Here is a 21913-nt window from a genome sequence, read left to right as displayed (position 1 = left end):
TTGAGTTTCTGATAGGCTGGATTTTTTTCTGGACTTCCAAGGCCTTGCACAAACCTGGCAGCTGGAATAGCAACAGCAGATAGTTCTGAATAGATGGCCAGTGCACGGGGTTCGAGGGCCGCTTCCTGTACTGAGGGCTGTGGGTGGGACTTGAAAGGCATGTACCTCATGGCTCTGCTCTGATGACACCCTAGGCTCCAGTTTCACCCAGGCCTGGAACTGCTGAGGGCCCTTCTTCCCTCTGCCCAGCTCCCCCATCACCCTCTCGCTTCCGGTCCATGCCCTTTTTTCATTCTGCCCTCTCTAACAGGCTGCAGGCTTGACCTTGACTCTCAGACTCCCCTCTCTGCCTTCACTTCAGCCCTCAGTCCTTCACTCACATGCTCCGGGGCTCTGTTCACTTACAAAGTGAACTCTTTCTGGTCGCCCTCCCAGCCCCCTCCCCTTGTCCTGGCTTTGACGATGGGAGGCAGACTCCAGACTCCATACTATCTACATGACATCTCAATGGGTTTGGCAGGGGCTCACCCACCCCCTGAATCATTTTCAAAAGTAAGGAAGACACCCTGGTTTCAGGGCAGCTGCTGTCCAGCCTCTCTCTGGCCTCCCTTCAGAGTCCTGGATCTCTGCGAAAGTGCGGGCCCCCCAGGGACTGGAACAGCCTTGGCTGGGGCCCCATCTTTGCATCGCCTTTCCTGGGTGCCCTGGGAAGCTCCTGCAGGAAAGGAATGCTAACAATCTGCTAGTGTAGTAAACTGGCACCGTACCCAGGCAGGGGCCGCTCGGTGCCAGAGCCTAGTAAAGACATTGGCGAGGGCTGTGCTCCCCATGCCTGGAGTTTCCTTTGTCCAGATTGGTGTGTGGCCTTCGCTGAGCCCGAGGCAGCTCAGGGAAGACGTGCGTCCGCGGCAGGTCCCAGCCTGGAGGACCACACCTCCTCACCACCTCCCTTTAGCTCCAGCAGGAGGACCAAGGATGGCAATACGTATTTTGTAGCGTTTTGTGAAAGGAGAAGCGAGGTGTAGGATGAGCCACAGAAAGATGGGGAGCCAGAGCTCTGGCTGTTGCTCAGTAGCAGCCCGACGGCAGACCTGGCTTCACCTCCCGGAGCATCACTTCGTCCTCAGTAAAATGTGGGTATGAATAGTAAAATGTGGGTATGTAAGGTTTCTGTTACCACTGAATGAGGCAATGTATATAGAGCTTTGCCCTGCCTGGGACTCAGTAAGCCCTCAATAAATGTTAACAATTAATATTAGTAGTAGTCGCAGGGATAGTAGCTACCCCATAGGTGGTTTCCCTGGGCGTCAGGGAGATAACGTATGCAAAGCACTTAATACTCTGCCTGCCGTACAGTCAGTGCTCCGCAAATGTTAGCTGTCATCATTATTATTACTGTTACCATTATTTCCTGGGGCACTGAGGTGGAGCCTCTCGCATGCCATGAGCCCTGCTCTTGCTACTGAGGGGCCCTGGGCATGCTGCCTCTGCGGAGTCTGGCTGGTCCTTCTAGAATGTTCAGCAGGCCCTCTTGCCCCCACATTCTATGTTCTACCACCTGCCCTGCCATCCTCTCTGACCCCATCGTCACTCTGTCACTCTCTGGTCCAGGATTCCCCTGGGCACCACCCGTCTGGGGTTTCCTGGCAGGAAGGGCTCCCTAGAACCCTGGTTCTGCCTCCCACCCCAGTCAGGCCTACCCCAGGCCTGGAATCTGACTGGGTATTGTAACATAGTAGCTGAATGAACTCGGGTTTCAAAGGTTAATATCAAAATCTGGAGTGGATTACCTAAAAATTACTTACAACACCATTAAAATTCTGAACTCTTTTTGTTGTGGCTGTAAATTAATTTAAAATGTCAGGTTTTTTGAGAAATCCAATAAGAAATTGAGCCAACAGAGCAATCTGCAAACTGTCTGGCAAAGAGGAAAGTGTGTCTCTTCAATCGACAAGGAAAAATATGGAGCTTAACTGGAACCATATGGCTTAGTACTTGAGAGAAATCTGCTGAAGAGGGAGGGCGGAAGGGGGGAGAAGGGAGGTGGGAGCTCAGCTGACAGCCACACACATGCAGCGTGAGGCCAGAGGAGCAGGGCCAGCGTAGTGGTGTTGGCTCGGCCGAGGGGGCTGGCAGGCGCCTGGCACCCAGCCGACTTGGCTGCCCCCTGTCCACAGTCACCAGGCTGCCCCAGGCAGCGACTTGGTCAGTCCACAGTCTTAACACGTTCTCGCTGTGTCCATCCATGGCTCCTTGGCCAGCTCGGGAATCCTACCCCCACCCTAGGGGAGCCCAGGCCCCCTCCTTCCAGGGGAGCACAGGCATCCACCGTCCCCGTCTGGAACAGCCACCTGCGTGTCTGCGAGGGCTGCCTTCCCTCAGCTTTCTGTGGGCTTCCTCCCGGCCAACATGTGGTCCCCATTACTCCTGAATTCCCCCAGATTTACAACACATTAAGTAATTTGTAGGTTATTTCAACTTCAATCTGCTAAAGTTGAGAAAATCAAAATTAAATTCAAACCACAAGGGAACTTCAAAGAAAGAGGAAGAAGAAACTTGAGTGTGTTCTCTCCCTCAGGTCCCCGTATGTCCCCCTTATGTCATCCTCTGAGGGCCCCCACCGCCTGCCTTCCTCTGTGCATCCTCTCTCCCGACCAGGGCCCCCCATGCAGGGCACAGTGCCCCTGTAGCCCATCTGGGAGGGGATGCACGAGTCCAGGGGCAGTGTGGGGGCTTGTGTGAAGCCCAGTGATTTGGGCTGGGGGAAAATCGCCTCTAACTTCAACTGCTCTCTCTGCTCCCACTGCCTGAGCCCTCACCCCCCGTTGGGTGGGTTATTCCAATGCCTGTCTGTTCACTTTTCCAACCCATTTTGGGGAAATCTCCACCAGTGCTGTTCCAGTGCCCTGTGTGCCTGGGACAGCTGACAGCTGGGAGGTACCACCTGGCCCCTCGGTTTCATAGCTCAGGTTACCTTATTTTGCTTTCTACCCTTTAAAACAGCCTTGTAAATAAGCAAACACTCAGTGCCAAGCACCTTCGGCACTTGGCCAGGCTGGTAAATATTTTAGTAGTGACTTGGTAACAGTTGTATTCACTTTGATTTCCTCAGAAAGGTTCTTGGTGCTGGGGAGGGGGCCGTGGCTCTGGGAAATGATTTGCTGGTTATTTATAGTCCGGCTCTGACCACGTGGCCTTTGCGCTAACCCTGTGGATCGTATGCTGGGGTATTTTTAAAGCTGGAGTGGCGTTAACCTCACACCCCTTTCAGCAAAGATGGCGGGACTCGTCCACCTTTCTGAAAGTGCCCAGTGGTGTAAGAGCTCCAAGGTCCATATTTGGAAAACAGATTCTAGACTTGTCCCCAAGAACCTGAATGATCGGGGAGACTCAGGCAGAAGCAAGGGGTGGGTGTGAGTTTGGGGCTAATCCTTGCTGATGTGGTTTGGACTTGGGCAGAACCCTAAGGTTCAGGGGAAGGAGGGCTTTCGGGTTGGGGTACATGAAGTTGAGGCAATGCTGAATTGGGGCGGCCACCTGAGACGGCCAGAGTAGGCTGACTGTGAGGGCAGCCAGGCTGCAGGAGGGAATTAGGGAGACATCAACAATCGGACATCTGGGCCTGGAGGACCTGTACCATGGGGAAGAGACAGTGGGAGACAGGACCAAAGAAAATGGGGGGAGGGAGGGAGGGAGGAAGCTTCTAGCTGGCTGCTCTGGGGTCCAGGCCTTCCCTCTGAGCTGCAACAAAGGCGCCTGCAAAGCCCAGAGCCTCTCTGCCCAGTGCCAGGAGCTGGGCTAGCCTGACCCAACCTTGCTCATGATGCCTTCCATACCCCAGGCTGCCGTGTCTCGGGGGTCATGTGCTGCTCCCCGCGTGGGCACCAGGGAAAAGGGTGGGGCAGTGGGTGGGGGGCAGGCATCTAGCTTTGATAGACTGCTCAGAGCCACGGCCACTTACTCCTTTGTTTTATGGGAGGTTTTAATATACAGATGGGTTGGTTTTAAAGGGGCTCAAAATCATGGCACACTGAGACCACATCTATGTTCCCTGAACCCCAGTGACCCATAGGCTGTGCCTGGGAGTGCCCGTTGGGTGGGCACAAGCCAAGTAGGAGCAAGACCTGCCCCCTTTCACTCAGCTGATGGTGGCGGGCAAGATCAGAGGAAAGCGGGTGCTCCTGGGCTGGGGATGACAGGCTCAGTATTCGATGAGGATACTCGTCTCATCCCATTCTAGTGGGTGGGACCTTCAAGCCTTGGGTTTACAGCCGAGACTGTTGGGCTGACCAGCCGACCTGCTGCCACTCCCCAGCCACCCGCCCTTCCCCCTTTGGCTCCTGGCGCCATGATGCGCGCCTCCTGTCTGCACCCACGCACACCCCATTGGTGCTCAGCCACCGTGGGCGCGAGTCAGGTGAGCGGCAGACAGAGTGGCAGACCCAGCTCACCTCCTTCCCGGCGGGACTGGTGCCAGGGCTGTGCTCTTCCCGGAAGGCTTCCAAGCTCCCCCGCACGGCATCCAGTTGAGCCTGTTCCTGGGGTGCGGGGGCAGGCCTTTTGGGGGGAGAGTGTCTGCCCCATGCTGCCCTGGCGCCAGCTCTTCCCCAGGCCCACGGTGGAGTTGCCTGAGGGAAGCAGCTGGGCCAGAGCAGGAGACGGGGAGTCAACTGGGATGGGTCTGCCTTCCTGCCACCATCATACCCCACTGGGGGCAGCCGTGGAGCCCTGGGCCAATCTACATCGGTGCCCACTAGATGGCTATTGCTTCGCTGACCCACGGTGTCTGGGGCTCAACCGTAATTTTTCCTGCAAGATGCAGAGCCCTTCACTGTGCGCTCAGCTGGGCTCTGTACCCCTCATGAGTCCCCGGCATTGCTCACTCTGGCTTCCCGACCCCCAGTTTTCAATGCCATTGGATCCTCGGGGGAGTTCCAGAGAGGAGGCAGGAAGGTAGAAGAGGCCTTCTTTGAGTGCCCGAGTGTTTGCGCGCGAATGGTGAGAGATCAGCCTTCCAAGCTACAGGGACCCCAAGGCTGTGCCCGTCTCCCCTTGTCCGCCGGTCCCTGTGTGGGAAAGAAGGCTGCTTTAGCAACTCTTCTTCCATTACTTGGCCTTGAATTGGGAACTGTGTGGCACCCAGGACCCTCTTGTCTTTTACCCAGTGTCTTGGGCAAAATATGTCTTTCAGTACCCCCTCGGCCTTTGGGAATAAGGACGCCCGTCAGCACTCACTCCCCTCCCCACTGTCCCTAAAGGAAGCCTCACGATCCTACTGAGGGGTCAGAGCTGCTCAGGGGAGACAAGGCTGTGACAGCTGACCCGTCCACTTCACTTGGGTCATGGGGGCATGGGGCGGGGGTGTTAACATGCAGGTGTCTGCCCAGCCTCAGTGGGTGCCCAGTAGTCTTCAAACATTTCCACCGACTCCCTGTATCATCTTAAGGAGAGGATGCCGTGCCTTGCCTCAGTTTCCCCAGGTGACTTCTCTTACCAAGTGCTGTGAGGGCCTCGAGGTGTAAGACACAGTGGGAAAAGCACAAGAAGAGCCAGTGGAGGGTGGTAAGCAAGAGGACCCAAAGAGGCTCCCTCTCCTTCCTCTGAACATGGGTCGGCCTCTGCTTCCCACCTAGCAGCAGGCCGCAAAAAAAGCAATTGTGCTGGAACAAGACAGGAAGGGGTGCGGCCTGCCCCAGCCGATCAGATCCAGGGGGCCAAGCCTCCCTCTTCTGGTCGGCAGATCAGTGCCTTACGTGGTGAAGTGTGGCGTGGGAAGGGAGATGGACTGGCAAAGTTCTGTAGACGGTTGGCCACATACCCCATGGGACCAGAACGAGTGGGAAACTCCACCGTCATTGGCCCCACATAGGTCTGGTGGGGAGGGGCCGGCAGGTAGCCGGTTGCCCTGTTTCTCCTTGATGACTGCATGGATGAGTCCTGGTTTCAAGCTCCCTGAGAGCTGGGAATGGAGGAGATCCTATGAAAATGATGATATGTGACAATCAGTCACAGCAATTAGTGTTTTGGTTAACAGGCCTTTTTTGTTTTCTCTCACCCAGACAGAATGTCACAAATAAATCCTCTCCTGCATTTGCATATTAATTGGATCGGAGACGTCAAGCATCTTTCATTAAAGAAAATGATCTGCATATTTGGAGACATAAAATAGTTATTTTGATGGGTTTTTTTTTTTTTTCCCTAAGATCAGGGGGTGGGGGAGGTAGGTGATGGGAGGAGTAGAAATTGAGGTAGAGTGAAGGCAAAGCCAGCCAGCCCCTCCATCTGGAGTTAACCCTGTACAGTCTGAAGTTGATGGGCCTAGCTTGGGCAGAAGTTCATTAATACATAAGTAAGTCCAGGAGCCCAGGGGCCCCCAGGCATTGAGTGGTTGCTCAAGGCCCAGAAGCCCAGTGTGGTCCCTGTGCAAAAGGGGTCCCCACTGGATTTGTGGCCAAGGACGCAGGCTTGAGGCCCAACTGCTGTCCTGCTGGGTGCTTTTCCCCAGGGCAGTGGGCAGTGGGCAAGGGGAGAGGTTCTTGGAGCTCTGGCTCGCTTTACCCAGCTCTCTGTCCTCCCTCTGTCACCTTGCCGCTGGGTGGGCCCACTCCTCCAGCCTTCTGTTTTTCCCATCCCCTTGGCTTCCTCATCTGTGCCCACTTACTGCACACTCTCTGACCTTGGGCTTCCCTTCTCATCCTTTGACAACCATCCTCCCTCTCCCCAGATGGAAAGTTTTCTGGGGGCAGCAGAAGCAAAGCCTGGAGTCATTATCACACACACTCGAAATAACCCAGAAAGCTGCTGGGCCCATATTAGGGCATGAATCCCCGTGGAAAGCAGCGTGAATGTACACTTTTTGATAGGCAAATGTGACTGTCGCAAGTCGTCATGGTTCCACGCCACCTCCCCCCCCCCCAGTCCCCCACGTGCCTTAAAGTCTAGGTACTTGTTGGCTGTTTTAGCCAGTTTGCTGGGCAGGCACCAGGGACTGCCTCCTCTATACATTTCTGAGCTCCCCCAGGCTCTTGGGGCAGCATAGCAGGGTGGCTGGACAGCCACATCGCACTTGCTCTCCAGTCTCTCTGCTGTCACCAGCCCCCACGATCCCTAGTGCTGTATCCTGGTTAGAGACGCGCTTGGGTGATGATGGTGATGACGAGGACGATGACCGCCCCGCCATCACCACCACTTTTTTCTTTGTTAGTTTCAGGTGTACAAAACAAGGTATTTTAGACATTTCACCCCTCACGCAGTGATAACCCCCTACCCCAATCTATTGCCCCTCTGACATCGTATAAATCCATTACAATTCCATTGACTCTCTTCCCTACGCTGTACTCCATATCCTGTGACTATATATATATATTAAATGATCGTTGACATTCAGTATTATTCAACTTCAGCTTCAGGTGTACGGTGTAATGGTCAGGCACCTACACCGTCCAGGAAGTGGTCTCTCTAATAAGCTATGTGCCCCTCTACAAAATCTTTACAACATGCTTGATTATGTTCCTCAAACTGTCTTTTATATCCCCGTGCCACCGCGTTTTGCGCATAGGAAACGTATAGACACTTTACTCGGAGCTTTGCACTCATGGTCTCCCCAAATCCTCACCACAGCCCTCTGACATTCGCACTATCATTGTACACATTTGATAGATAAGGAAACTCAACCTCCCAGAGGCCAGATTACAGGCCCATCAGTGCCCATCAGAGCGCAGAACTTGCAACCAGAGTCGAGCTCTTCACACCAGGGCGCGGGGCCTCTGGGTGATGCAGTGGGGACCAGCGGGAGTCTGGCTCCTGGTTTGATGGCAGCCCCCTGTGATTTTTGTGGATGAAGTCAGAGGACTTGCGTTGCGCCTCTGTCTCCCTGCACCTCTGTGTCTTCTCACCCCAAGAAGCCCCACCCGTGTTTACAAGACTTGCCTTCCCCTGAGAGGTGGGGAGCTGCCTTCAGTGGGTGGTAGGCCCTTGAATCCTGGAGGTGCCCGTTTCTGGCCTACCAAAATCACCCGTGCTCTTCGTGTGCAGTGCTGCTCAGGATTTTTAACTGCCTACTTCCTCTATGCCCTGCTGGCTCTGGCCTCGCTGTGCCGCAGACTCCTGGGCTCCTAGGGATTGGGCCGAACCCGAGGGCGTGGCCCAGCTCACCTGTGTACCCCCCACACCCTGTGCCCTTCAGGTGGGCCAGTCTCTCCCTGTGCCCTGGGATGGGCCTGGGCACCTGTGGAAATATGTTGGTTTGGGGCTGCCTGCCCCACACTGCCGCCTCCCAAGGATCCCTTCTTCCGAGCACCCAGATTCTAATTGCTTGGTGTGGGCAGACTTGGGCCATCACCTTGAACCTCCGGGTCCCTTCTCTTCTCTACCTTCTTCCACTCACCGCAGTGCTGGGTGAGGAACACTGCTCGTGGCTCTGAGGGGAAGGCAGTGAGTTATGGTCAAAGCTCGAGGGCTCTTCATTCTGTCGGAATCAGTTTCAGTTCTGGCCTGGCAATTTTTATGTGCTGTGCGCCTCGGGCAGATGACCTCCTTCTCTGAGCCTCACTTTCTTCCCTAGCAAACAGGGGTCAGTGATTCCTCCTCTGGGAAGGGGTCTGAGAGGTCATTTGGCTCATCTATGTTGAGTGCACAGTCGCAGGCCTGGGATAGTGGAGGCCCCCACAAATGCCAGCTGAGGACGGGGTGTTTGGGTCTACTCTCCTCCCCGGTGGATCAGGACTCTGGATGGGTCTCCGAGGCTGGGCAACCAAGGTGATCGTTTCTGAAAGCACCTGGCAGCTTTGTCCCAACTTGTTCCATTCCCACTGTCTGGTCCTCAGTGACTTGTGCGACATGTGCTTCTGGCAAGACTGGGGAGAGGGGCTTGTGGCCCTCAAATTTGGGGTTCTTCGAGAAGGGGCCTCGGGTGCTCTCCTTGGAGAGCAGGTGGACAGGCTGGGTGTTTTATGGAGTCTGGGGGAATCCTGCGGCAGCTGTATCTGTTAAATGCCAAGAAGCCAAGTTGGTTTAATATGATTGTAGCTGCTGCTTTGATAAATCAAAATAATTAAAAATAATAAATTTGATTCCTCAACCAACAGGCTGTGTGTGGGCGCAGGGCCTGGGCTGCCGAGCTAGGGCTGGGGAGGTGGGAGAGGGCACTGGGACATACTCTAGGAAGGCCTGTCTTTGTGGGATCATAAAGGGGAGCCGGACGGGAGCTTGGCCTAGGGGTAAACTCTGCAATTCAATTAGGGGAAGAGTGTCTTTCCCTCAGCAGAGCTGTTGGCCAGCCTGGGCTGGAGCCCCAGCCAGGCCTGCCACTGGCTCTGTGGCCTCTGGCCGACCTCGGTTTCCTCTTTCTGTCAAATGGGGTGATAGTTCTGTCTACCTCACAGGGCTGTGTGAGGAGCCACGGCTTTGCTGAGCCTGTGGTCAAGCCTGATGCGAATGCCAGTCAGCTCCATGTTAAATGGGCCCCAGCGGCCCCAGCGACCCCATCCTGGCACAAACCCCCTCCACCCCCCCACCCCCCGCTTTGGTACCGCGGTGGCTGAGGTGACCGGGTGTGTTCACGGGCAGCCTTGCAGGCCCAGCAGCCTACTGGGGACTCTTCCTCCAGCTGCCTGCTGTTGTCCTAACACAGGATTGTTCTGTTTATGAGGACATCCCCTGCTGCAGGACGTGTCTATTGATAGCTCCCTTCTGGTTCCAGAGTTGGGCAGGAAGCACATGCTATTCCCCGTGGACCTGAGTTGCTGGTCAGGGTGCCAGCAGCATGGGTGGGTAGGAGTTGGAGAGGGCAGCCAGCCTGTCCCCTCTCCCCTCGTCCCTCCACATCCTCAGGGGCCGTATTTGGTGTCTGATCCAAAAGAACCTGAGTAGCTGGAAATCTGAACTGAGTGGAGGGAGCAGGGGCTGGTGGGGAGGGAGGGACAGGGTGTCTGTCTCTTTAAATGCACTTTGTGTCAGTGTGATAAGGAATTTGATGGCTTTATCAGAAATACCAAAGCTTTATTTAGCAGGGTGAGGCTCACGCCACTCAGCTCCACACAATCTGCTGATAAATTGCAAAAAAGAAAAAACCTAACATCTCACCAACACCCAACACAGCCAGGGAGGAAAGGTGAGGCAGACGGAAGGGCAGAGAAGCAGAGTTGGAAGTTTCAGGGTATTGTGGAGTTGAAAGGGGTGGGAGTTTGGGGGTGGGTGTAGTGGGAACTGCAGGGGCTTTCTCCAAAGTACCAACAGGCGACAATTCTTCCATTCTCCAGGAGGAGCTTGTAGAATTTTCCATTATTAGGTGAAAAAATACTATAATTATTGGCATTCTTCCAGAAAAAGGGCTGGTTAAAGAGAGGTGTCGTCCTCCTTGGGTGCTTGTATCTCCTGCTCCTATCCCTCCACCAGCCTAGCCCAGCCAAGTCTCTTGGCAGAGGGTAAATCCTAGGTGACTCCTTCACGCCGCTGTGGCTGGCTGTGCTGTGAAGGCAGGGCCAGCCTGGGCATGGGGGAGGCGGTTGGCAGAACGCAGGAGACTGTCAGTGACAGAGGGAGGTCCCCACTCCTTACAACGTGGCTGGGACGCTGGTGCGGGGGGAAGGTTGCACCTGTGTAGGACCGGCCTCCATGCCCAGGATGAGGTCTCTGCCCAGGTCACAGGGGGAGGCCAGGGGAGCAGTGGCATGGCCCTGCCTACCTGTGGTATTCCAGGACTTTCCGGCTCCCTGCCAGTTGGGCGGCTCTTGGGGAGCCCCCTATCCTGGCCACTCTAGATTTCCTGTGCCTTCTGGAGGGTCAGCAAAAGGGCAGAATGACATTTCCATTTCTGTTGCTTCTTCCTTGAGCCTTCTCTGTGCCCCATATGTGCCTTCCTGCTTCTGCTTTCTCTGGGGAGCACCATCCCCGGATCCGGCTTTCTCGTCAGCGCCCAGGCTCACGCACAGCGGCACTGGTGTCCTCTTGACTGTCCCCACTCCCCACTTTGCCTTCTGCTCCCCGTGAATCTTTTGATATGAGTGAACCAGATTTAAGCCATGGTCCCCACCCACGTCTCTTTGTATGTGCTTCCGACCAGTTGTGCATCTGACTTCCTCTGGAAACAGGTAGGTATCAGTCTCTGGGTCCATACGACAGCCAAGAGCCTTGGAGAAGGGGAGAGAATTGGGTACTGGGGGTAGTGGAGAAGGAGGCACCTCTGCTTCTCCAGTGTCCTGGGGGCCTGTCCTCTGGCTGCACAGAGCACTTCTCTTGGTCCAGCTGTCTAGCTCCCGGGTCCTCACCCCTTTCTAATGACCACAGTGTAGCAGAGCCAAGGGCTTGGGGTCCTCACAGGGGCCCTGCCCATCCCAGGTTCAGGGCTGCTACTGCTGCTCTCCACCCCATGTTCCTCTTGGTGCCTTGAAGGTTGGTTGAGGAGGGGAGGTCTCTGCCCACATCTGTGTCCCCAAACATGGCTGAGGAGCCAAGGCTTTCCAGGGTCCACAAGCTCAGCCCTCAAATAGGATGGAGGCTGGGTGAGGCCAAAGGATGCTTCAGGGCAGTTACGGGGGGGCTGGGGAGGGGGAAGAGGTAGACTGACTAAAGAAAGGCAAGCGGAGTTTGAACAAAACTGCGTTGAGAGCTGAGGAGGAGCTGAGCCTGTGACCTCCCTAGAGGCAGTGAACCAGACGGAGGCCCGGCCAAGGTGAGGCCAGCAGGCCTAGTGCTAGCTGCAGGTCATTCTCATAGGGATTCCTCTGCCTGTATAGTGGAGCAGCAGGATTAGCCCTGCTGCTTAGAGAGGGGAAATGCTGGGCGGAGAAACAGGGGTGCTTGGAGGAAAGGGTAGGGGCTGAGCTGGCCAGAGAAGGGCAGAGGGTGGAGGAAGCTGCAGAACGGCCGCAGCCGGGAGACAGACAGGAGAAGTAAATGGAAGTGACAGGGTCAGGCCAGACCTTTGTCCTGCAGCCTGATTAGAGAGTCTGCCCTGGGTTTCTGAAACTTTGGGATGTTGTCGGACAAACTGGAGCTTAATTCTGTCAGAGCGCTGGGGAGATTAGAATTGACATCCTGGGAGCACATTCCTGGCTGGGCAGAAATCCAGACCCCGCTGGGAAAAACCTGTGAAAGCATGGCTAGCCTGTAGTGGTGGCAGGGGGTGCCTGTCGGCCCTAGTAGCCACTTCAGCCTATGGGTCAGACCCAGGAACCTCCAGGAGGCCGGGCTGTGTCACTGAAAAGCTCGGCCTAGCGGAAAGAATGGAGGCACAGCAGAGCCACTTCACGGGTAAGTCCTGGTTCTGGGCCTCTTCCTAGCTGTGTGGCCTTAGGAAGAGAGCTTAAGTTGGTAGAAACTCAGTTTTCGCATCTGTAAAGTGGGACAGGTCTGCCTTCTGGATTAACCGAACTCTCTTTCCTTTGACGTTTGAGGCATAACCTTGGGAAGCCGAGAGCAACAGGTCAGACTTTCCTTTACTTTCAGCCACAACAGAGCCAGGGGCTGCTGGAGGACCATGAGAGCTTCCTTTGCGGAGCGCCCCGGCATCAGGTGGGCCAGGGAGTGCCACCCCAAAAGAATGTTCCAGCTCAGGCATGTGAAAGGTTCTCGCTGCTGTACCAGGTCCTTTCCGGTAGCCAGGTCCCCCGTCAGTGGTGAGAGGCCCACAGGAATCCTGACGGATGGTCATACCCCTCTCTAAGGAGCTCCCAGGAATCCCCTGCTCAAACTAAGTGAGCCCAGAGAAGCAGTGTGGGCCTGCCCTCCGGGAGCTTCCAGTCCAGACAGCTCCCCTCGGACCAAGAGAGGGAGTTGGAGGACGGCAGTGAGAGCCGAGCACCATAGCCCCGTACCACGCTGTTTCTAGAAGAACGGAGTACCCCCTCCCCACTTGCCTCCTGATTCTAATGACTTCTAAATATTGGTAAATATTTTGGCTAATGCAAGTTCTCATGGCAGTGAGCAAAGCTGTCTGCAGGTCAGGACCTACAAATTATTTATTAAAGATCTGAGATGCGGTGCAATTATGTGGAAAGAACCCCCAAAATTAAATAAATAAGTAACAAAATAAATAAATAACAGCCACACTGGCCTCTTGAAGGCTTGGGGAGCTGCATACATGATTGCCGTCTTGATGAAATCCCCCCGGATGTAATGAGCTGATTTTCTGCTGTTAATATTGCATCTGCTGATGAAGGATTCGTTAGGATAATGGAACGAAGCTAAAATATAAATGACTCCCTGTCAAGAAGCAGCTTTTGTTTGTTGATCTCCTGACAGTTCCCGGGCCAAGGCAGGGGTTTATGTGTGAGCAGCATTCAGGAGCAGGCAGGAGGGTAGGGTGAGGGTTTGGGGGGCACCCTGAGGGCCTGGCTCCCGTTATTCTCAGTTTTCCCTGCAAGGTGGAACTCCCTGACCTTGGGGAACCTTAGAGCCCCTGCGAGTGGGGAAGTCATTGACTCAGACCCTCCTTCCCCATCTGGAAGGCAGCTTGTTGCAACACAAGGCTGGGCCACAGCAAAAGTTATCTGGGAGCCTGGCAGCGAGATGGATGGGCAGGGCCATGCGTGTTGGGACCCACACGTGAGAGGAGACGCGCTATGTGTGTGCAGGAAAACGGTAGCCCTGGGGATGCTCATAGACACTTGAGTGACGTGTCCTAAGGGGAAGCCCATCACGGGAGCCACTGCCTTCCTTTATTGTCAGTGGTCACAAAGCGAATCTTGCAGAGGCCTGGGAAGGCCTCGCTGTTTTCGAGGACAGGAGGGAAAGAGGCCCCATCCTAGATTGTGATGATTCACCGTCCGCCCCCTTGCTTCGCTTATCTGACACCTATGCTGACTACCATCTGGGCATGTCTTCCTCCTCTCTCCCTGCCGCTGCTTCTCCTTCTCCATCATTTTACTTTATTGTGGTAAAATGCACGTAACATAAAATTGACCGTTGCAACCATTTTAAAGTGTACAATTGAGTGGCATTAAGTACATTCACAATGTTGTACAGCCGCCACCAATATCTAATTCCGGAACTTTCTCATCACCCCAAACAGAAAACTCTGTACCCATTAGAAATCACTCCCCATTCCGCTTCCCTTCCCCCCCCCCCCCCCCCCCGTCCACCCCTGGTCAACCCCTCATCTGCTTTCTGTCCTTAGGGATTTGCCTGTTCTGGACATTGCATATAAATGGAACCATACAATACGTGGTCTTTTGTGTCTGGCTTCTCTCACTGAGCATAATGTTTTCAAGGTCCATCCATGTGGTAGCATGCATGAGAACTTCATTCCTTTTCATGGTCGGATAATATTCCATTGTATGGATGTGCCACATGCTGTTTACCCAGCCATCTGTTGATGGACACTTGAGTTGTGTCTACCTTTTGGCTATTGTGACTGGAACTACTGTGAACATTCATGCACAAGTTTTTGTTCTGAGTCCCTTTTGTCTGTTCTCTTGGGTATATACCGAGGAGTGGAATTGTGGTCTCTCTTAACACGTTGCGTACGGCGGGGTTTAAATCCCTCGTGAAGATTCTCGTGGTCCGTACTCAACGTGTTAAGAAGCCAGGGACCCTGAAAGCTAATAACAGCTAATATTTATTGGGCCCTTTCTATGTGCCAGACCGTAGCGCTAAACATCATTTCAGTGGGTCTTCACGGCAGCCATGTGGAAGAATGGAACCTCCATGAGGGCTGCCTTTGGTTGGCCACTGTTCTCCAGGTCTAGGACGGTATCCAGCATATAGTGGGTGCTCAAGAAATATTTACTGAGGGAACTATCTTTGAGGTGGGGACTCTTATACCCTCACTCTTCAGTTGAAGAAGCTGAGGCCGGGAGATGTTAAACAGCCTGCCCCACCAGGCCATGTGGCAGTAGGTGGCAGAGGCAGGCTTCAAACCTGAGTCTTCCTGACGCTGCTCTTTCTCGGGGATGCCGGATGTTTTATCTTCCTCATGTACACTCAGTCAATCCGTGATGGTCGCTGTGGAGCAGGGATGGGGAGAGATCTAGGGTCAGTGTACCTGGCAGTGTTGTCTTTCTGTGCATCTGCCTGCAGAACATACCTATCTATCCAAGGAGGCACTGACTGACTGCCTTACCTGCATTGAGCCCTGAGCTGGCAAAGGCTGTATTGGATGTTGCCGAGCAACTACTCCCAGCACCTGGAGAAACCTTGCTGACTCCTTGGCCAGAACCCTTCCTCACCTTGACCTTTGAGGCCCTTAGGCAGAGGGAGAACAAACTTGGCCACTGCCTTGGACCCCTCTTCCTGGGGAGAGGATGGGTCCTGCCAGGAAGATCTGTGGCACCTCCGGCTTCTAGGAATGGAAAAGTTTCTTCCTCCTGGGTCTCAGGAGGGGTGGGGAGGCTGGCTCTTCTTCTGGAGCCCTGAGGTATTAAGGCAGGGTCTCTCATCACCACCCAAGTCAGGCCGAGCCTGTCTCAGTTTCTGAGATGGGAAAAGAGAGAAGGCAAACCAGGCATGGGTACCATGTGGGGCGGCAGCCAGCAAAGGAACTGAGGGCCTGGGCCAGAAGGTCTGAGATGGGGAGGGAGGAGAGCCAGAGCCCCACGGCTGGTGTTGAACCAGCAAAGGCTTCTCTCTTGCAGGACATTGGTCAGCAAGTACCTTCCAGCTTATTTATTAAAAAAGTGTTCCCTGAGCCAGCCAGAGCTTGAGAGAACAGGTGGGAAAACCCCTTTCCTGCCCCCAAACTACCAGTCTCCCTCTTGACCGCATACAGATTTTTTCAGACTCTGGCCAAATTCTAGCCAGGACTGTGTTTGGAAACACCCAGAGCCAATCCAGAGGCCTGGTGCTGGACGGACACCCCCACCTGCCATCTGCCTGCCTTGGGGTGCCAGCTCCTTTGCCTAGGCCAGGACAGGCAACCCACACCTCGTCTAGATCGGCACCTGCTGGATTGTGTGGGGTTCCTCGGCCTCTCATTGTCCGCTAACCACTGTGTAAAAGTTTTGGGCTTCCTTTGACCTTTGTAGTTATGCTGTTGACTGTCCCACTGACACACGTCCCCTGGCATCATTGCCGGGGTAACTGTTTGGCCCCTACCTGTGGCCTTTCTCCCCAGCCCTTCTCCCCCGGGAGCATTTCTATTCTCTCTGTCTTTCTTTTCTCCTCTATTTCTCCCTCCCTCCCTCTCTCTCTTTCCCTCTCTTTTTTCACTCTTTTAACATGGTTTTCCTAAAAAGTTTTTTAATCAATCAAATTTGAGGCAGAAAATAGGTTTTGTCACGCCTGGTCCAGGGGTGGTGTGGCTCTCACTCAGGCTCCTGACAGCTCCTCAATGCAGGAAGGAGGCCAAACAGAATATTTCTCGGGGAAAGTGCCCGTTTCCATGACACTGCCCCTTGTTGTCTGCGCTGCCCCCCTCCTCAAGCTGCCGGCTGACATGGCCTCAGTCCCTGTGAAAGGGCCGGGCCAGGGAGAGGGTGTGTGTGAGGATGGGGGAAGGGGGCAGGAGACAGAGTTGGGGGGTAGATGGGCGGCCGACAGCTGCCCTGAGCCTTCATGGCCTGAGAGGGTTGGGAGCAGGTAGGGGTGGCAGGGACCAGGAGCCTGGCCTGGGGCTGCGTAATCAGCGGGGCCTCATAAATATGGAGCCGGGGAGCGGGGGATGAGACAGTCCGAAGCCAAGTCCTGGGGAGTTGGTGGATCCAGCCGGAGAGGACTGCAGATGGGTGAGGCCCCTTCAGGTCCTGGTACGCTGGTCCCGGCAGCTTTTTCACCCTTCCCTCTCCCCTCGCCCTCTTCTCCTGGCCTCCCTCCACCCCCTGGCCCGTGTCAGGCCCCTCTGCACCATCTTTGCCTTCCTTCCTGCCCTCTGTCCACTCCAGCACACTGTGCGGGGGAAGCCCATGGTCCCTCCCAGCTCCCAGGCCCATGACCCCCACTTAGAGCTCCCTGCGGGCCCCCTGGGTCTTCCCTCTCTATCCCACTTTCCCTCTTCCTCCTTGCCATCTCTGCCTGTCACCTTCTCCTCTCTTTTCTACTTTTCTCACTCTCTTTTATAATTAATTAGTTTTCATTGGTTTGCTTAGGCAGCCTGACAGCAAATGAACAGAAGCTAGCCCAGGGCTTCCAGGCTTGGGTGCGAGACCACCGCACTTCAGAACTGGCCAGGGGAAGACATGGGCAAGGCTGCCTGGGCTCTCAGAGGGAGGGTCAGGCCACACCGGGACGGGCGCAGTGGGCAATGGGAAGAAGGCAACAGGATCGTCACACACAATCGAGCTAGTTTTGTCAGTTTTCTCTGTGTTCTTATTCTCCTCCTCACGACCCCTTCCTGTTCTTGTTCATATACAAGACATTGTCCACATTTTTGGAGACTGAGGTCAGGTGAAAGGAGGCCAGAGCCCTGCCTTTAGACTGGGACAGGGCTTGATTTCGAGCCCGCCCATCCTCACTCATGCCATGTGCTGGGGGAGTAGCCTCTTGACACCTGGTGGAGATCCTGCTTTTTCAAATGGACAGGAGGGAGCAGGTTAGAAGACTATTGTTGTTTTTAGATCAGCTGCCTGCCTACAGTTACTACCATGGCCTGGAAGCTGCAGGGCCCGGTTCTGCTTCTAATCTAATTTGCTGTGTGCTCTACACAGAACTTAACTTCTTGGTCCTCAGTTTTCTGGTCAGAGAACTTAATTTTTTTTTTAGTTGGGGAGCATTGGGGAACAGTGTGTTTCTCCAGGGCCCATCAACTCTAAGTCGTTGTCCTTCAATCTAGTTGTGGAGGGTGCAGCTCGGCAACAAGTCCAGTCTCCGTTTTCAATCTTTAGTTGCAGGGGGTGCAGCCCACCATCCCATGTGGGAATTGAACTGGCAACCTTGTTGTTGAGAGCTCAGGCTCTAACCAACTGAGCCATCCATCCGCCCTGGTCAGAGTACTTAGGATAAAGAACATTGGAGGGATGGATGGATGGATGGATGGATGGATGGATGGATGGATGGATGGATGATGTGTGGATGGGTGACTGGGTGGGTGGATGGATGGATGATGAATGGAAGGATGATGTGTGATGGATTGGTGGATGGATGGGTAGATGGGAGAATGGATGGATGGATGGATGGATGGATGGATGGATGGATGGATGATATGTGGATGGATAGGTGGGTGGGTGAATGGATGGATGAGTGGATGGCTGTTTGGTTGGCTGGATGATGGATGATGTATGAAGAATGGGTGGAGAGAGGGAGAGAGGGATAAATGGATGGATGGATGATGGGTGGGTGGATGAGTGGATGGCTGGCTGGATGATGGACGGATAATGTCTGATGGATGGGTGGGTGGATGGGTAGATGGGTGGATGAATGGATGGATGAATGAATGGATGGATGGATGATGGGTGGGTGGATGGGTAGATGGGTGGATGAATGGATGGATGAATGAATGGATGAAAGAATGATACGTGGATGGATGAGATGCATGAGTGGATGGATGGATGGGTGGACGGGTGGATGGATGGATGGGTGGAAGGATGTGTGTGAATGGATGGATAGATATGTGTGGATAGATGGATGGATGGATGGGTAGGTATATGGGTGGGTGGACAACTGTGAGAGAATGGATACATTGGCCATGATTCTTGAGCATGTTACCTCTCTTTCTGAGTCAGGAAGGTGTGCTTAACTTCAGCCTTCCTAAGTGTAGGGGCTTCCACTCTCCTCTGTTTTCCCTCTCTGTGCCTTTCCCATGGCCTTGCAGAATTCTTCCTTAACTGCAGCAGGTTTGTGTTTCTTTGCCAGGTCCTGGGTATGCCCAGTCACTCACTTATACAGGCCAGAACCAGACATCAGGGGCAGTGAGAGGCAGAGAGAGACAGATAAAAATGCCTGGACAAAAATACAGAGATCACGTTGAACTACTCAGGTCCCCACTAAGGTTGCAGAATCCACCCAGGGTCCCAGATCCCACCCAGAGACAGCCTCCCTGCTCCCATCAGCCAGGCCACCTGCAGGTGAGAGACAGAACCCAAGTTCAGTCCCTGGTCCCCGTGTGGTAACCATCTCTGCCCCTCCCTGCCCCTCCTTCTCCCCGACCAACTCCTGGAAAGTTTCCTCCCCGATTGTTCTGTGTGATCAGATCTGCAAGTTGCTCTCTAAGCTTCTTGTCACATTTTGACTTAATGAAGTGCAACTGCTGAGGGATTTGGGTTCAGCGCTCCGGTCTCCCGCGCTCCCTTGTTGTCAGAAAACAGGGGTGGTTGGGGACGGCAACACTGCGCTGCACATCGTTATCATTCCGGTCAGTCTGTTTAACACAAAATTAAACAAAGAACTAATTAGTGCCTCATGAATTAATAAATGCACAGTTGCCGGGGAGGATGGGAGGGGAGAAAAAGGTGGTGGAAGGGAGATACTGGAGTTGTGGAGTTGGGGGGCTTTGGGGGTTCAAGGGAGGCTGGCCAGAGTGCCTTGAGAGACCTCAAGCAGGCGAGTGTGAGATGGACGGGACAGTGAGGCCGCCCGGCCGGCTCCCTGGGCTGGCTCGCTGGCTGCGATGTGAGCTCTGACAGCCCAGCCTGCCCAGCGCTTCTCAGCAGAGCCCTAGGGTCGCTAGTTCTTGCCCCATGGCCCAGCCCTGCCTGGCCTGCCCTTCATCCAGCTCTCCTCTCTGACTGCTTTCCGTTTCCACTCTTCTGACCTCTGCCCCACTTCTGCTTTGGCAGGGCTCCCCCTTCCTCTTTGCTGCCCCCTATCTCAATCTGTCCAGCTCTCTGCAGACCCCCAGCTTCTCACCATCTGGATCAGGTGGGCATGTGTCAGAAGCCCATGGGGCAATCCTCCCCAGCTTCTCAATGCCCACCAGAGCTCGGGGCTCAGCAGGGTGGGTTCTGCCCCAGAGGGCACCCTCTGCCCAGGCAGCCCAGCAAAGCTGGCAGAGGACACAGCCCTCCTTAGGAGGACGTGTCAAGTACAATTAATATTATCTGTCTAAATATGTCCTGAGAAGGGCGGGCGGGTGGCAGGACTGGGTGGCATTGCGGGAGCCCTGTACAAGGTCACCTCACCTCTCACAATCCCCCAATCTGATTTGGGGATTACACAGCCTAAGGAAATTGGTGTTACTCCTCTTGCATCATTGATAAGCCACAAATGAGGGACTGGGGAGAAAAAAATGTAATAAACAGAAAATCCTTTCTGAGTGTGGTAGAGTTCTGAGGCCCAGTGGTGGGGGTGGGGCTGGGGGTAGCACATCCTGGCTCAGGCAAAGACAGGGGCCAGAGTGCTCCCTGGGTTTTCCATCCACATAAGGAGTCTTCCCATTTGAACCTGGCTCCCCAAACTCTCCCTGGGGAGGAGGGCTTGAGCCTGGCGAGCTGGGCCAAGTAATGAGTTAGCTAAAGACCTCCTACACTGTTGCACCGTTTACCCTCTCTTTACGTGGACCCCCATTATGTGTTATTGTGACTCATGAGTAGGACCCCAGGGTGGAAGAGAACTGTCAGCAGCCTGTTCCTGGGACTTGAGGCTTCTCAGTACCATGGCCCCTGGTCTACCCCTAACCCTCTGTCACCCATTTGCTATAGTGCACAGCTTGGCATCTGTCATGTTTATTTTCAGGGGCCAGAGGATTAGAGGGGAGAGGAAAGGACTGGGTGCTACTAGATTCTGTCATCATTGTCCCCAGGCTCCGATGCTCGGCCTGAGAGCACCAGCACCCCAAAATTCCCAGCTCGGACTCTGATCTGTGTTTGATGACGGATGAACTGACGACCATATTTCCACTGTGATTACCCACTACTGCTTTCTGAATTTTTTCAAATTTGGTTGGCATATACTTAAATGGGCCCAAATCAGGGTCCACTGAGTGTGTCTGAAGTTTTGACTCCCTCGGCCAGCCCTGGAACATCAGCCCAGAGGTGGCAGGGAGCACCTGGGCACACAGCAGGATGGAGGGCATGCAGTGGGGTGTCCAGCCTTGGAAGACTAACGGGGCTCCTCTCTCTCTGCCTTCTCAGAATGAAGTGACGCCCCTGCTGCGAAAGAGGAGCCTCTAGGACCTGCTACGAGGTAAGGCCTGAGCCCCGTCCCTGAGCCCCACTGGTAAGCCCTGGCCTAGCCCTTTGGGCTGGGTCCAGTCCTGCCGAGTGTCTGGGAAGGGTCGGGAAGATAAAGACAGGGATTTGAAGCCACGTTGCCCATTTGAACCTGGCGGAAAAGATGGCCTCAGTAGGAACGTCTCAGATTGGCTCGTAAGCTGGAAATGGGCTAGGGATACCTGGATTGCAGACTTTGGGCACCGAATGTATTCAAGGCAACCTGGGGCAGACAGGCATCTGTGGTGCCAGGGCTCACCTGCATGGTGGCACCATGCCCAGCTGTCTGCAGCTCGGTCAGCCTGCTGTGGTGGCTGCTGCCAGCTCTCCCTAGAAGCTCTGATTGTAGTTCATGTGCGTGGGGCACCTCGTGGACTCGAAAGCCCTCTCTCCGTGGAGGCTGCTGGCCCCCAGTGGGCTCCTCCTCCATGAGAGGCTGGCAGGGAGGAGGCCTCAGGCCCTGAGCCCAGGGCAGGCTGCTGTGCTGCCCTTCCCCAGGCCCAGGGCTCTCCTGGCCTGGCTGGGTCTTCACAAGCTGTCTCATTCCCCGGGTGGCTCCAGGAACCTCGGGGCCACCAGGCCTCGGCCCCAGGCAGTGCCGTGTCAGAGGTGACCGGTGGAACGCCAGTGTTATGTAAATATCGGGGCCTGCCCGGCAGGCGAGCTGGCTGGCTGCAGCCATCCATCATCCTTGCTCGGCAGGGCGGGGGACAGACACGGCACCGTGCGCCTGGCTCCAAACCTGTTTGTTTTCCCTTTGTCTCACGCGTTTCGGGCCGGCTGCGACCGGCTCCGAGTTTTGTCCTGCTTGGCCCCCTCCCCTGGGAGGACGGGGGAAGGGAGGAGATGCGAGAGGCTCCCACCGCGGCATCCCTTTCGGACTTCAAAGGCTCTCC

The 21913-nt window shown here is 54.8% G+C and overlaps 1 protein-coding gene across 3 annotated transcripts in view; it reads left to right on the top strand.

Annotated features, from left to right (window-relative positions):
- Positions 1-21913, top strand: part of CASZ1 (castor zinc finger 1) — a 150191-nt gene that overhangs the window by 61388 nt on the left and 66890 nt on the right. For all 3 annotated transcript variants that reach the window (XM_074334061.2, XM_088790113.1, XM_019746785.3), the window contains one exon: positions 20940-20991. The gene's annotated coding sequence lies outside the window, so the exon portion shown is untranslated. The remainder of the gene's footprint in view (positions 1-20939; positions 20992-21913) is intronic.

Source organism: Rhinolophus sinicus, chromosome 14 (genome assembly GCF_057876585.1).
Source record: "Rhinolophus sinicus isolate RSI-liver-muscle chromosome 14, RSI-T2T, whole genome shotgun sequence".
In the NCBI taxonomy this organism is placed as follows: domain Eukaryota; kingdom Metazoa; phylum Chordata; class Mammalia; order Chiroptera; family Rhinolophidae; genus Rhinolophus; species Rhinolophus sinicus.
Note: the sequence above shows the minus strand (reverse complement) of the source record. Positions and strands in the feature narration are given on the sequence as shown.